Below are 17,283 nucleotides of genomic sequence, written 5' to 3' on the forward strand. Positions count from 1 at the left end.
TCACGGATCAATGTCATATCGAGATTTAAAAATCTTTCCTGAGGTAGTTGTTTCTTTTATTTTTAAAAATAATTCCAAACTAAAGGTTGCTTTTCTGCTCTGAGTTTAGAGTATTAATGTGGAAATTTAATAAGGCTTTTCAAGTCCAACTTTTTCTTACCACTCCCTAAAGAAAGTGGAAAAGGCCAGAAATCTCGCTCTGCATAAATTTCCGAAATAGCTGCTATTCTGTTTTTCACTTTATCTAGACTAGACCCCAACATGCTCTTACTATGCCACTGTTCTTTATGTCACAACCTGACCATGTATACTTATTTGCATATAGTCTTCACCCCCACTTGAAACACAGAACTTTTTCTCATTATTGTTGTCCCTCTAGTACTGAACTCAGTTTAGCACACAATTAGCTGAAGTACTTGGTAAGAGTTTGTTGGCTGATTGAATCTATGAGTCCCAACCTGTGCAGTATTATTGGTTCTGAAATGAATCCTCTAGAGGCAGATGTTCTTCTCCATCCAAATGAAGTGGCTGGGAAAGGGGGAAGGACAATGGCCCTAATAGTGCCCAGAAGGCAGAATTGCTCAGATGGCATTCTGTGCTGAGAACGACTAGACTATCTGCTCATTTATCAGTTAATGTTATTCTGACCATAGGTAGCAGAATGCATGACCAACAGGGGCTTAAACGATAAGAATATTTCTTGTTTACTTAATAAGAAGCCCAGTAGTAGGTACTCTTAGGGATGATTCCCAGACTCCCTTTATCTTTCTCTTCTGCCACACTCAGCACTTTTCCTGGTGCCATTGGTTACCACAGCTCTAAGTATCTCATTCTCATGTAACAGAATTCAAAAATTAAAGCAAGGGAAAAAACCCACCAAAAAGGGGGAATTTTTTTTTCTCCTACTCTCTCCTCTCAGAAGGAAAATATATTTCCTAGATGCCCCCTACAAACTTCTTATGTGATGTGGCCAAAACTGTCACACGTGCACCAGTAGGTCATTAACTGGCAAAAAGAAGTAAAATTTTTACAATTCATTCAGACAAGTGATTTTTTTCCTCTGGAGGCTGAACAAAATCAGAGCACTGTTAACAAGGAAGAGGAAAAATGGCTGTTGAGTGGTTAACCTGGGGCCATTGGACTGGCTTACATGGGCCTGGACATGTTTGCTATAGAGCAGAGCTGCCTCAGCCAAACCTTAAAAAAGGAGGATATTTAAACAAACAAAAAATATTGTACAACTAGGCAGAATGTAGTTTATAGTGACCCACCTGGTTCACAGATAAAATTCCATTTTTATTGTGCATATATTATTGTGACTATTTAAGTTCCGCTAACATTAATATAGCAGCATATAGCATTTTAAAAAGTCCAATCTGACAGTCTCTGTCTTTTAACTTTGTGTGTTTAGACCATTTACATATAATGCAATCATTGATATGGTTGGTTTTAGGTGTATTATTTTATTATTTGCTTGGTTTGTGGATGTGGTGTTTGTTTCTCTATTCCACCTTTCCTGCCTTCTTTTCGATTGTTTGCATATCTTTTAGTAATCTGTTTAAATGTATCCACTGATTTTGAGCTATATCGCTTTGTAGTTGTTTTTTTTTTTTTACGCACTTGCCCTAGGGGTCAATATCCCTCTTTATGCCATAATTGGCGTGTATATTACATCCACATGTATTGACAACCCCACCAGACAATGTACATTCTTGCCTCAGGTAGTTATATGTATTTTATTTTATTATTATTATTTTTTATTTATTTATTTTTGGCTGTGTTGGGTCTTTGTTGCTGCGCGTGTGCTTTCTTTAGTTGCAGCGAGCGGGGGCTACTCTTTGTTGGGGTGTGTGGACTTCTCATTGCTGTGCCTTCTCTTGCTGCGGAGCATGGGCTCTAGGCTCACAGCCTTCAGTAGTTGTGGCTTTTGGGCTCTAGAGCGCAGGCTCAGTAGTTGTGTATGGGCTTAGTTGCTCCATGGCATGTGGGATCTTCCCAGGCCAGGGCTTGAACCCGTGTCCCCTGCATTGACAGGCAGATTCTTAACTGCTTCACCACCAGGGAAGCCCAGTTATATGTATTTTAAAGAATCTAAGAGAAGGTAGTCTATTATAATTATCCAGATATTTATCATTTCTGTTGCTCTTTCTTTATTCTGAAGTTCCAAGTTCCCTCAGGGAATATTTCAGGTTGAAGGATGCCCTTTAGTATTTTAGAGAAGGCCTGCTGCAGTGAATTCCCTTAGTTTTTCTTTGAGAGAGTTTTATTTTGACATCATTATTGAAGGATATATATGCTGAATATGGACCTTTGGGCTGGCAGTTCTTTTCTTTCCCTTTTTTTTTCCTTTTTTACATTGTCATATACTTTATTTTTACTAAAATAATAAGATCATTTAAAAAATTCAAATATAGCTGGTTTACAATGTTATATTAGTTTTAGGTGTACAGCATCGTGTTCTTTCTTTTAGTACTTTATGGATGTTATTCCATTGCCTTCTGATAACCTTGGTTTCTAATGAAAAACCAAACAGTCCTTCAAACTGTTGTTTCCATATTCATAAACATAAAGGGAATCTTCTTCTGTCTGCTTTCCAGATTTTTTCTTTATCTTTAGTTGTCAGCAGTTTGACTATAATGTGGATGGATTTTGTTTCCTTTCAGTTTATTTTGTTTGGGGTTCTTACAGCTGTATATGTCTTTCACCAAATTTATGTTTTCTTTGATAATGTCTTCACTTTTTTTCTGCACCTATCTCTTTTCTCGCCTCCTTTTGGGACAAATATCATGAATATTAGATCTTTTTGATACTGTCCCACAGGACCTCGAGACTGATTTTTTTCAATCTTTTTTCTTTCTGTTGTAGAAATTGGATAAATTCTATTGATCTGTTTGCCAGTTCACTGACCTTTTCTTCTATCACCTTCATTGTGTTATTGAGATCATCCAGTGACTTTTTAATTTAATATATTGTATTTTTTAGTTCTAAAATACTCACTTTAAAAATAGTTTTTATTCCCCTGCTAAGAACATCTTTTTGTACATTTCAAGAACGTCTACCTTTATCTCACTGAGCATGACGATAATAGTTGTCTAAAGATCTTTGAAAAAATTTCTATATCAGGGTAATCTTCAGCTTGAAATCTGATTGTCTTCTCCCTTGAGAAGTTACATTTTCCTTTTTTTTTGTATGTTGAATAATTTTAGATTATACCATAGACATTTTGAATCTTATAAGACTCTGAGTCCTGTTAAAATCCTCTGCAGAATGCCAGCTATTTTATTTTGACAGGCAGTGAACCTGGGAATGTTCAGACTGTTCTGAACCCTCCTTCTGTGGGCAGAGGTTCCAATGGCAGTTCAGTTCTTACAGGCTTTGCTCTCCTGCTATGGGTCTTTACCCCAGGTGAGCAGCTCAGAGTGAGCCTGGGACTATATCAGTTCATACACAGAATTAGGGGATACCTTTCCCTATTTCTTTCCTCTTCATTATTTCCCTCATTCCCTGTAGCTCCCCAGGGCCCCTTCCTCCAACCCACTGGGTAGAAATTTGTTGTTCTTCTAGGGATTATAGCTACAAGTGCTGCTGCTACTGGGGTTACTCTCAAGGCAAAACAGTGAGGGAAAAGAGAGAAGAAAATGGGGATCTTCACACTCCCGGCCACAGGGTCATCTTTTCCCATTTCCTCCAGCCAAATAGACAAGTATTCTCCTTGGGTTTTAGGTTCCTGTGCCACCAGGGACTCCTCTGTGGAGCTCTAGGACCAGAGCCACCCTTAGGGAAGGGCCAGGAGGAAAAAAAGAGAAAGAAAATCCCAAATCGATGTGAATCCATACTGATACAGTAAATGATTACATAAATTAGAAAATGGAGGAGAAGAGCCAACTCTTCCTTACAGAAGAATTACCAATTATTGATGCAGATTCTCTTCTCTCTCCCGTTGAGTGTGCACTAGACTTAGTCACTTGTTTGCAACCCAGCAAACATATTTTAGCCAGGTTAACATCACCAGTCATTAGTTATGTTGACAGCAGTTACCCCTGATAGGATAGCTTGAAAAGGACACTTCACCTCTTTGATATTCTTCCCTAAAACCCATAACTCCAGTCTAAGCATGAGCAAAGCATCCAGCAAGCCCAAATTGAAGGACATCCTACAAAACACCTGATGAGTGTACCTCAAAACTCTCAAGGCCATGAAAGCAAGGAAAGACAGAGAAACTCACAGACCAGAGAAGACCAAGGAGACATGATGACTGGATGTAATATGGTGTCCTGGATTGGATCCTAGGACAGTAAAAGGATGTTAGTGGAAAAACTAGTGAATCTAAATAAAGTCTGAAGTTTAGTAATATATTGGTTTCTTAGTTTTCAAAAATGGAACATATTAATATGAGATGTTAACAGTTGGGGAAACGGGGTAAGGGGGGCTCAGGAACTCGATTCTATCTTTGCAGGTTTTCTATAAACCTAAAGTTATTCCACAGTAAAAGTTTACTTGAAACAGCAACAACAACAACAGGGATTTTCCCCATACTTTCCTGCTTGTAGGAACACCTTTTCTTGGTTCTCTGACTAAATGATAAGGGTTCTTTCTGATTTTTTGCTGCCTGTGTCTCCTTTTGTAGTTCCACCCTGGGGCCACCCTTAGTTTCAGGTCAGGAGATAAAATAAAACCCTCTGTAAAACTCACTTAGTTTGCTTTTTTTCTTTTTTAAAATATTTATTAATTTATTTGGCTGCTCTGGGTCTTAGTTGCTGCATGCTGGATCTTCATTGCCGTGTGAGGGATTTTTAGTTTTAGCATGTGGGTTCTTTAGTTGCAGCATGCGGGATCTAGTTCCCTGACCAGGGATCAAACCCGGGCCCCCTGCACTGGAACCTCAGAGTCTTAAGCACTGGACAACCAGCAAAGTCCTAATATGGTTTGCTTTTTAAGTTTTGATTTCCCTCCCTAAGCTACTTGCTGTTATTGGTGCTCAGATAATTGCTGTTATTATTATTGTTATTTTAATCATCATCTGAGTTTTAATTGTAGTCACTGGGAGAAAGGTTATAGTATGTTGACTCCATGTTGCTCAGAATTTATCTTTCCTGATCCTTCAGGTCTTATAAAGGTAGTTGAATCACTGCATAAGTACCAATTCTCATTCATTCTTGTATAGTGCACACATTCATCTTGTTTTTGCCTAGACATTTTTATCTTGTAAATTCAGTTTATGTTCACCTGGATCTTAATTTGGGGGTTGCACTGGTACGGTTGCTGACATTTGAAATGTGTTTGCTTTCTGAATTCCTGTTTGACAGTTGGAAATAAAGTGTACAAAGCAAAGATACCTAGGAAGTGGGAGAAAGACCTAACTTTTATTGCACACCCACTGAACGCCAGTCTAGATGCTCAGTGTACGCGGTCCCATTCAGCCTCACAATAACCTGGTGAAGGGGCATCTTGGGATAAGGTCCAAATTTACAGATCAGGAGCCTGAGGTTCAGAAAGATGGAGTAGCTTGCTTTATTCCACAGCCAGCAAGTGGCAGGGCCAAGGTCAGACCCAAGGCCTTCCATCTTCATTAAACTGCCTTCAGTGTAAGTTAAGGAGAAAATGGAAAGGAAGGAATAGAAGAAGGATGGAAAAGAAAGGAGGAAGGAAAGAATTTTGATAAGTAATGAGATCAGCTGTTGACCACTGGTAGGGTATGGGTTCCCTACCATCACGGTATATACACAGTTTACACTGCTGTGCTCCTCTCTGAGTTAGTAATCCTCTTTAGGACACAGTTAACACCGTTCTGGAGCACCCTTTCCATCCACAGGCCTAAATTGACCCTCTGCTTTCTTCCAAAAATGATTTGTGGCAGCAGCAGAGGATATAACTGAAATGAGCTTTTTTTACTTAAAGGAAAGTTGGAAGGGAGAAAGCATATGAGGGAAAAAGGCAACTAAGAACAGGGATACAAAAGAAAACAAAACACAATTCAGTAAAGAAATACTGCCAACAAGTTTTATTTGATTCTCCGTTTTGATGGAGAGACAGGAGTCAACACAAGGGCACAAGGACTCTTTCTTTTGCTAAAGGTATCTTATTCTGAACAGCAGAAAGGTCCTGCCTTCTTGCATGGTTTATGCACACCTAATGTAGTTGTATTGTGATGACAACAGAAGAGGCAGAGCCAGGAAAGTGTTTCCTGCTGATGAACTAATAGTAGATTACATTCCATTACTAAAACTGAACAGGTAGATGTGAAATCAAGACATGTGAGATAAGTAACCATTAAGGGTCTTAGATAAATATAATTAGGTCTGTATTGAATGCAGACTCAATGGGAAAGCTTATCTGTGACCACACATCATTCGTTCTACATGATTGCCCACTACTCTCCCTTTTCTCCACAGGGTCTGCTCCGATGGAGATGGCCACGTGATAACTGACTCTATTATTGATTTCACAAAACACCTCCTTGCAAATATTTGATGGCTCAGGAAGAATTCTAATTAAATTAAATAATAAAATTATCATAAAAGCAATGTAAATTCTAACAACTTTAAAAAATCACTTTATGAACTGAGTCCATAGAATCAAGACTGTTTTCCAATGGACTTATGCCAAGAGCATGTGAATGGGGGTGAGTCCCATGCCCCTGTTTTTGTTGCATTCAGACCCTTCCACTGCCAGAAACTTTCTCCCTGGTCTGAAGCCATACCCACTGTTGTCAGCTTAGTATGTACATTTGCAAGCATATGTGCATTACTTTTATGCGTTTGTCTTACACACACATACATAAAATTATCTTATGGGTGCTACACCTTGTTTTTCTTCAAAGTATCCTGGAGCTCTTTTTATCAGTACATAAAGGTCTGCCTTTATGTAACATAGGATTCCATTTCGTGACTGCGCCATTGTTTGTATAATCATAGCCCCACTAATAGGCATTTAGGTAGCTTTAGATTTGGGGTTATTAACAATAATAGTGCTGAACAAATTGTGTAAGTCTCTTTGTATATATGTGTAATTATTTCCCCTAGGATAGAAACCTTACAGTGTAATTGCTGGGTCAAAGGATGTGTCATTTTTAATGTAAATAGATACTGCCAAAATGTCCTCCAAAAAAATTATATCCTCTTAAGGAGTGCACGGCATCATTTTTTATCTTGCCAACACTGGACATAACCAGTCTGAAATATTTGCCAATCAGATGGGTGAAACGTGGTATTTCACTAGGGATTAAATTTACCTTTTTATGAATATGAGTGAATATGAGTGAGATTGAGATATTATCGTATGGCATGTTGTTTCTGCAAAATGGCAATTCACCTTGTCCTTTGTCTCACTGAGTTGTAGTTTTTTTTTTTTTTTTTGTATTTTGAGTATTGAGACTTGGTGTTATATATTGCAAACATTTTCTCTCATCTTATGCATTTTTAGTCTTTTAATTACAAATGCTTTTAATTTAAATTCAATTTAATACAAATTCATTTACTATAGTCAGATTTATAAATCATTTACATTATGTGATCAATTTTTTAATCATAAAAAGGTCTTCCCTTTCCCATAACTATAAGCCTTTCTCTATATTTTCTTCTAAAATTTTCTAATTATTTTTTACCTTAAGCTCTTTAATAATCTGAGTATCTTATCAGGAAAAATACTTATTTTTTCCCCAAAAGATAGTTAATTCCTCCAACATAATTTATTGTAATTGATTTATTCCCATTCTCCACTGAATAGAATATTCCTTTTTATCACACAATGAATTGACAAAGTCGAATTGAAAAAGTCCATCAGTCTGTTTAAAAAAAAATTCTCTCTCTGAGAGAATTGAGCACTGCTCTGTTGTCTATTCCTGCACCAAATCAATACTTTTGTTTATTTCAGGTTTTTCTACAGTATGCTTTGATAGCTAGTAAAGCAAGTGTCACTTCATTTCTATTCTTTCAACATTTTATTTTGGCTATTTTCATACATTTTATCTTCCTGAAGAAATTTTAGGACCAACTTGTCAGGTTTTCATTTAAAAAACCTGGATATTTGATAAGGATAGCATTGAGAGAATATTGAATTTATCAGTTAAATTGTCAAGAATGAGCAGTTTTAAACACTGAGTTTTCCCATTCAGGAACTTATGTATTCTTCAGTAAAATTGTATCTTTTTCTTCATATGGGTCTTGCATATTTCTGGTGAGGTTTGTTATATATTTTTTCTCTGCTATTTTGATGTGATGGAATTTTTTTCCTCCTGGACATTTTCAGATTGCTTATTGATAGTGCATAGGAAAACTGCTATTTTCATGTCTGGCATGTTTTCAGTGCACCTCGGCACTCAGTGGACTCTCTCCACCTGTTAGAATACAGGGCTCAGACATGAAGCTTTGCAGGTTTTTTTCAAGGGTTAAGTAGATCACGGGCTAGTGGGGTAAATAAGGCATAGAGGTATTAAAACGGTAGATCCTTTCACATCGTCAAATGTTAGCTTCCCTGAGTCCTTTTGATCACTTGGGAACACTATCAGGCTAGGCAGGGAAGGTTTCCAGTGTCCCACGTCACATGTCAGGATGGAGGGACCCCTGGCCATTAGCATCAGCTTCAGGGCTGTTCGCTGCTGAGTGGGGCTTGTTGTGTGATGTTCAAAGGCACATGGAGAGCTGATCTCTACCTCATGTGAAGCCACAAGGGCAGTGAAAAGATCAGGATTCAAACCTTACTTCTAGCATTTGCTGTGTAAAGTTGAGGAAGGGACTAAGCTCTTGGGGCTTCAGATGTTAACGCCTTCCTCACTGTGGGTCATGTTAAATAAAATACTGCATGAAAAGTGCCAGCTATACAATAAGTGCCCCGAAAATGGTGGCCTTTGTTGTCCTTGGTAAGATGATGGTAGTGGACATGAATTTTGAGTCTGACAGTCCTGGTTTTGAGCCCTGGCTCTACCACTTCCTGAAGGCATGACCTTGGATGAGCTATTTGGACTCTTTAAGAAAGTCGGGCTGGTCATAATTTAAGGATTCAGTGAGAAAATGTATGTGTTAGTACTTTGTGAACTGTAATATTTCATGTGACAGCAGCTGGTAGTCATGTCACTTCTGACAGTCTTCCTTCTCTAGGCAAGAAAAAAAATGCTCTTGTTGAGATGTAGAGAAGAAATATATTTTACTAGCTCACATTAAAATCACATTTGTAATTAGAATATTGAAAGGGAACTTCAAATACTATGTGTAACCAGGGAAGAATTTCAGGATTTTGGATGACTGGAGTTGTGTGTGTTTTAAAGATGTTCTCAGCTAGGTCATTTCCCATAAAGATGTGTAATAAGATCCAAGGTAATCATCCAAGCCATTTGCTCAAAAACCTCATGTCTGACTTCTCTCTTGAAGCTGAGCCTCACAGGACACTGCTTTTCAAAGACATAATGACACTGAGTACAGCCTTGGTTTCATGTCCAAGCCACACCATCATGGATTACTTGATGCGGGGGAAGGGGGTGACAATGAAGACATCTCAGTTGCTTGGGTTCAGTGTTCTTCCCCTATGACCATCAGAGTAGAAATCATTCTTTTCTTTTATTCATTGAATATAGGCTGACATAAGAGGCATTTCAATTACTGTTATTAAAATGGAATAACAGATTATCACAAATGTTGCATCTGAGTCAGAAGTTCTTTAAAATTGGGCACAGTGGGCTGCAGTGTAAGAACTAACACTTGACTGAAGGAAACCTTATTGCTGAGACACTTTTTTTTCAAAGTATCCTATCCGGATAGAGTCTGCAGCCAGGCAGTGGCTGAAATTTTAGAGGTGAAGCCAGATGCTAGCCATCCACCAAGATGTGGCAACCATGTATTCTAGCCTTGAAACAAATAGGGAATTTTGTAAAGAAGCCATTAGAAGTAATGAACTTTTTCCAAGTTGAGCTTTAAGACTGCCAATTAATTCTTCACATTTGTTGCCAATATTCCTGAGCTTTAAATTTATTGCTCAGTGATCTTCAGAGAAGTAACATACTTGAAAGGTTGACTGGAAAAATCCACGTCCTCGTCAAAAGCATGTGGAAATGACGTGCATATACAGACAGAGGTAGACTTATAGGCAGACATCTTTGGGATACCAACATTTGTTTACCAAACATCAAGTGACTCACCTGAAATTTCACAACCACAAGTGGTGATTCTGAGAGAAGTCAGAGGCATGTCCCCACCCTGCTTGTGAAAGACTTTTGTACGTGGTGTAGAGGGGGTGGAGTCAAAGATCCATGGCTTATTGACAGTTGTTTGTTAACTTGGGTTTTTATATCACTGAATATCTATATGAAACAGAAACAGACTCACAGACATAGAAAACAAACGTGGTTACCAAAGGGGAGGGGGAAGGGAGGAAGGACAATTTAGGAGTATGGAATTAAGAGATACAAACTACTACGTATAAAATAGATAAGCAACAAAGATTCACTGTATAGCACAGGGGATTATACCCATTTTCTTGTAATAACCTATAATGGAATATAATCTGTAAAAATACTGAATCACTATGCTGTATACCTGAAACTAACACAATATTATAAACCAACTACACTTCAATAAAAATTTATTTTTATTAGTATTTTTTCAGGTTTCATGTTTAGGATGTAAACAGGATTGTACCCGAGGGAAAAGGATACAAATAGAAGATTTTCTTCATCTCACTTTACCCTGGGTTGTGCACATCTGCTTCCAGTACAGAGGGCTTGTTGAGAGGGGCAGGGGAAGGCAGAGTAGTGATTACTGCTTATCCCAGACCCAGTTTAGGCAAAATCACCCTAGAGCAGTGGTTCTGAACTTGGGATGCACTTTACAATTGCCTGGGAGCTTTAAAAACATAGATGCTTGTGTTCCACCCAAACAAATAGAATCACAGCCTCTAGCCTGCGCACTGGTGTTTATTGTGAGCTCTCCTGGGAATTCCAGCTTAAGCAGCACATCTGATGTGAGGACTGCTGCTCCGAACATTCATTGTCTGAAAGGTGAGTTAGTTCTCACTGGAAATGGAAAACTACCTGGTATTCCTTATTTGTTTAGAAACAATGGTGGTGTCAGGGTTTAAAGTTACGGATTCAAAGAAGAAAAAAAATGTATGGGAAGTGCCAGGCATGAGTTCTTAACCTGAGGTCCCTGAGATCATACAGGTTCTATAAGTCCCTGAAATTGTGCCAAGTTTTGAGCTTATCTCTACATTTGGTGGATGGGGAGAGAGGGGTAAAGATTCATCCATTTCAGAAGGTTCTCAGAAGAAGCCACAAAGGGAAAAACTACCTCCCTGAAAATCATACCCACACAAAGATGCACAGTTTTTAAGAAAAACACCCTACAGGTGGGAGGATCTTGAGTTCTTCCCCAAACGTTCACTTTTCTTCTGTTTCTCCCGTATTCCCTGATTACTCTGGTCTGGTCACCATTTCCTGGTTCCCAGGGGACTGCAGCAGCTCCCATCTGTAGTCCTGACCCAGAGAAAGTCATTTTTCTTTGGGACACCTCAGCATAGCTGAGTGGGTTTGATCTTCTCAAAACTACAAATGATGAAGTAGAACAGACAATCAAGATGAGCCAACATGAAGGAAATCATGACAAGATACATCATAAGACTCAAGGGTCACACAGAGCGTCTTCTAATTCTTATCATGCTCCAGCTCCAAATGTCTGTTCCACTTCCCAGATATCTTTACTGGCTTCTTTCGAACCTGCCATCTCCACTTGGCTGGGACCGTCTTAATTCTGGCTACACAGCAACCTTCTCATGAGCGAAAAGTCTCTGGTATCATTGCCACTTAGAGACTCTGGTATCATTTCTGAAATGACGGACATCTTCATGCCTTCAGCACCCCCAATCTCAGTCTGTTTTCAAAGCAGGGATGGCAAATATTGATAGGTTTGAACTCACATTCTCAATCCCACCAATCGATAAAAGTGTCCTCGGGCTTCCCTGGTGGTGCAGTGGTTGAGAGTCCGCCTGCCGATGCAGGGGACGCGGGTTCGTGCCCCGGTCCGAGAAGATCCCACATGCCGTGGAGCGGCTGGGCTCGTGAGCCATGGCCGCTGAGCCTGCGCATCCGGAGCCTGTGCTCCGCAACGGGAGAGGCCACAACAGTGAGAGGCCCGTGTACTGCAAAAAAAAAAAAGTGTCCTCACAGAACTTCTTAAACTGAAACGCTCATGTGTATTCTGTGGACATCTTGCTAAAATGCAGATTCTGATCCCCTTTGAGAACCACTGTGAGTAGCAAGGTCCTGGGGGGTTCTGTTGAGAATGACTCAGCGGCTGGGATCCTCTGGCCACACACAATTGCCAGAGGGTCGGGGAGGGGGTGGCAGAGCCCTGAGGTACCCTGAATTTGACAGATAACAGCTCTTTGTTCAGATTAGCAGCCCTTCTCCTGCCTGGAGTGCTCTGTGGCTGCTGCAGATGTACCATTACTGTGGGCTCCATGCTTTCCTTTTCCTTGTTGATTTTATTCCTTTCTTTAGCTCAGAGAGGGAGATCATATTATCCCTACAGTCAAGGAGCAGCTCACATTACAGCACTGCCTTCAGTCTGCCAGAGAGCTGGTCTTGGTAGCACCATGTGAACTTACTTACTCCCTTCAGCTGATTGGATGGGTCTGGAGAGTTTCTGCTGCCCCGGGCACTGCAGTGTGACCAGAGCCCTGGGTGTTCCAGAGTGTCAGTAGGGCCCTTGCAACTGTCTTGTTTCTTGCCCAGGTCCAGGCATCCACTTCCGTTCTCTGCTGGGTGTGGAGCCCAGCCCTGATACTTACATGTGTTCTCACCTCCCTTCTTCTGAGGGCTGGCTCTACTTCTGTCTGCTGGTCCAACCCTGATGGAGTATGAAGGTGAGATGCTGACAGTGTCTAGTGATGGAACTTGGACTCTGAGCCACAACATCTTGCCCCACCTCCCCAGTTGCTGCTCTTAGAGGCTAATGCCAATCCTGCCTAGCCCGGCATTAGTTCTGCAGCTGCAACTTGGTGAATCACATGTTGCTGGACCTTGCTGTTCCAGTCCTGGAAGCTGCTGGCATGTTAAATTATTATTGGTAGCATTATTAGTAGTAATAATGATAGAAGCAGTAACAATTAGCATTTATTGATTGCTTCCTAGGTTGCAAGCTATGGACTAAGTGTATTACACATATTGTTTCATTTAATTCTCAGAAGAACCCTATGAGATAGTTTCTATTTTTGGCAAAATTTTCCTAATGGGAAAACTGGGACCCAGAAGGGTTAAGCTGAGACTGAAACTCAGAGTTTTCAGGTTTAAAGTCTGTGCTCCTAATCACTAGGACACAGTGTCTCCACTGCAAAGTGTCCAAGCCTGTCCCTGATTGACAGCTGCTGGAAATTCAACCTGAAAAACCACTAATGAGTTTCTTTCAGAAGCTGCTGAACATCAATGGGGCAAGTATTTCCGGGAGCCATCTGATTTTGCAACTTTGCGCTCTGGCCTCTGATAAGGAAAGTTGTCAACAGTTCATGGGTGGGCTTCCCTGGTGGCGCAGTGGTTGAGGGTCGGCCTGCCGATGCAGGGGACGCGGGTTCGTGCCCCGGTTCTGGAGGATCCCGCATGCCGCGGAGCAGCTGGGCCCATGAGCCGTGGCCGCTGAGCCTGCACGTCCGGAGCCCGTGCTCCGCAACAGGAGAGGCCACAACAATGAGAGGCCCGCGTACCACACACACACACACACACACACACACACACACACACACGCACAAAAGTTCATGGGCACACTTTTTGCATACAGATGACTGCTTGCAGTTTAAATATCCGAGAAGGGAGTTGATACCTTCTGTCATCCCCGATTGGTATAGCGAATTAGGAAGGAAACATGACCAGCTGAAAGTGAAAATCATGTCAGGCCCTGAGTGACTGTAAAAATAACCTGAAATAGATGAGCGAATGGAGGAGCGACCTGAAGCTGCCATATGTCCACGGTAAGCAGGCAGTGTGATGCCATCACCTTCATAGCCTGAATATGAATATTTGGTCCAAGTGCCAGAAACTTTGGCCTCTCCTAGTATGTGATATCCCTGGCATACAGCAGCATTGCCACATGGAAATGCTGCCAGACAATGTAGCCTTTGCAGAAAATACCATTTTAGGGTAGTTTCTATAGCATTAATTGCGATTGCTTTGCATTTTTATTACATTTGTCCTTAAGTATGTTTAAAGAGTTTTCAAAGTTGTTTTCTTTTTTTTTTTTTTTGCGGTACGCGGGCCTCCCACTGTTGTGGCCTCTCCCGTTGCAGAGCACAGGCTCCGGACGTGCAGGCTCAGTGGCCATGACTCATGGGCCCAGCCGCTCCACGGCATGTGGGATCTTCCCGGACCGGGGCACGAACCCGTGTCCCCTGCATCGGCAGGCGGACTGTCAACCACTGTTCCACCAGGGAAGCCCCAAAGTTATTTTTTAACTGCCAGTAATCATCTGAGGGATCTCTCGGTGCTTTGTTTATGGCATCTTCTGGTCCCTACCTTTGGAAGGAACACCAGAGCTTGTCTGGACATGAGCTGAGTGCTTCCAAGGTCATTGGATTCTCTGGCTGGGTTCTTTGATGGTAAGCAGCAGAAACGGACTCTGACTAACTTAAGCAGGAAAGAATGGGCGTTTATAAGAAAGCATGTGCTAGTTTACACAAGGAATAGCTGAAGAACCAGATGGGACAGGAAGTAGGAAATCTCCAGGTATCTAGGTGTCAAGAACTAGTGCTCGGTCTTTTCAAACTGCTCATTGTCAGGATGAAACCATTTATTTTTCCTCTTGAGTCATACAGTCAAAATTCCTGGGGTGGAGAGCAAACTCTCCTTGCTGTAGTCAAGAGCCCACTCTTGGGACCAAGGAGGGGAAACACCTTGACTGACTGATAATTCTGTTATGGTAGCTTGATTGTCACAATGGCCCCAATTATTCCCCTCCCTTTACCCACGCCCCTTGTAATGTGACTACAGTTTTTTCCGTCAAGGGGAGGTGATTGTTTCTTCACCCTTGAACCTGGTGGGCCTGGTGACTTGCGCTAGCCAACAGTAGGTGGCATGCCATTTCTGAGGCTGGGCCTTGGGGTGCTCATAAGCTTCTGCTTTTTTTCTTGGGAAACTGTCAAGCCATGAGAACAAATCCAGACCAGCATGATGGGGGATGAGAGACCATGTGGAGTGGAGATGAGCTGTCCCAGCTGAGTCATCTTAGCCAGTGTATCCATTATCTATCACTGTGCCTCAGACTACTCCCCAAACTCAGTAGCTCAACTCAACAATCCCCATTTATTACCTCACACAGTTTCTGAAGGTCAGGAATCCAGTTGCAGCTTAGATGGGGCGTTCTGGCTTGGGATCTCTCATGAGGTTTTTGGACAAAGGTTGGCTGGGCCTGGAGTCATCTGAGGCTGGAAGATTCTCTTCCAAGGTGACTCCCTTACATGGCTGGCAAGTTGGCATTGCTTGTGGCTGGAGGCCTCCGTTACTCCTCACAGGGGCCCCTCTCCACAGGCTGCTTGTGTCCTAACAACAAGATGCCCCCCAGCCCCCCCCCCCCCCCGATCAAGCAATCCAGGAGAGCAAGTTGGAAGCAGCAATGCCTTTTGTGCTCGCCTCAGAAACTTCATACTTTCACTCTGCCACATTCTATTAGAAATGAATCATTACCTTTGGCCAATATTCAAGGGGAGGAGAATTATGGTCCACCTTCTGAAAGGAAGAATGTGAAAGAATTTCCAGACACATCTTGAAACCACTACAAAAAGCTAGCTTCCAGTCACCCCTCCAGCTGACCACAGAGGCATAGGTCTCTGGGATCAGCCAGGTCAGCCGACATCAGCAGAAGGTCCCAGCCAACCTGCAGACACATAAGGTTAAAAAATGTGTGTTTAAGCCACAAGGTTTTAGCATAGTTTGTTATACAGCAATAGTTAATTAGTACACTTGTTAAGACTGCATGCTGTGAGGGAGGTCTAGTTCTCCAAAGGAAAGTCAGAGACAAACAGAGATCTGCTAACATACCTGTTTTCACAGAGCAGGCAGTTCTGTGAAGGAATGACACAGGTAGATGTCATACAGTGAAAGAATCATAGGAGTAGAAGCATTGCAAGGTCCAGACTTCTGTCAGACTATAAGCTCCCAGAGCAAAACTGTCATGTTTATCTTCAGTAGCCCTGTGAAGGAGATCACAGTGTGGATGCCAAGTGACTGACTCTTTTTTAAAATTTATTTTATTGAAGTATAGTTGATTTACAATGTTGTGCTGATTTCTGCTATACTGCAAAGTCATTCAGTTTTACATGTATATACATTCTTTTTCATATTCTTTTCCATTATGGTTTATCACAGGGTATTGAATATAGTTGAATATAACTATATTGAGTATAGTTCCCAGCAGGACCTTGTTGTTTATCCATTCTATAGGTAACAGTTTGCATCTGCTAATCCCAAACTCCCAGTCCATCCCTCCACTATCCCCCTCCCTCTTGGCAACCACAGGTCTGTTCTTTATGTCTGTGAGTCTGTTTCTCTTTCGTAGATAAGTTCATTTGTGTCATATTTTAGATTCCACATATAAGTGATATCATATGGTATTTGGATTTCTGACTTACTTCACTTAGTATGATAATCTCTAGGTCCATCCATGTTGTTGCAAGTGGCATTATTTCATTTTTTTAATGGCTAATATTCCATTGTATATACATGTACCACATCTCCTTTAACCATTCATCTGTTGATGGACATTTAGGTTGTTTCCATGTCTTGGCTACTGTGAATAGTGCTGCTATGAACATTGGATTGCATGTTTCTTTCTGAATTATAGTTTTTTCCAGATATATGCCCAGGAGTGGGATTGCTGGATCATATGGCAATTCTATTTTTAGTTTTTTGAGGAACCTCCATACTGTTTTCCATAGTAGCTGCACCAATTTACATTCCCACCAACAGTGTAAGAGGGTTCCCTTTTCTCCACACCCTCTCCAGCATTTGTTATTTGTAGGCTTCTTAATGATGGCCATTCTGACCGGTGTGAGGTGGTACCTCACTGTAGTTTTGACTTGCATTTCTCTAACAATTAGCAATGCTGAGCATCTTTTCATGGGCCTGTTAGCCATCTGTATGTCAAGTGACTGACTCTTGATTAAAAGAAGAAACTGGTCATCCCTGGAGGGACATTAGCCTTGGCCTTTCCTAAGAGGTGCCATCTGAGCAGGGTTTCAAAGCTCCATAGAAATTTCTGAAGTACTCAGTTTTAATTACTGAATTATTCAAAGGGTTTGAATATGCAAAGCCTT

Source organism: Phocoena phocoena, chromosome 2 (genome assembly GCF_963924675.1).
Source record: "Phocoena phocoena chromosome 2, mPhoPho1.1, whole genome shotgun sequence".
Lineage (NCBI taxonomy): Eukaryota > Metazoa > Chordata > Mammalia > Artiodactyla > Phocoenidae > Phocoena > Phocoena phocoena.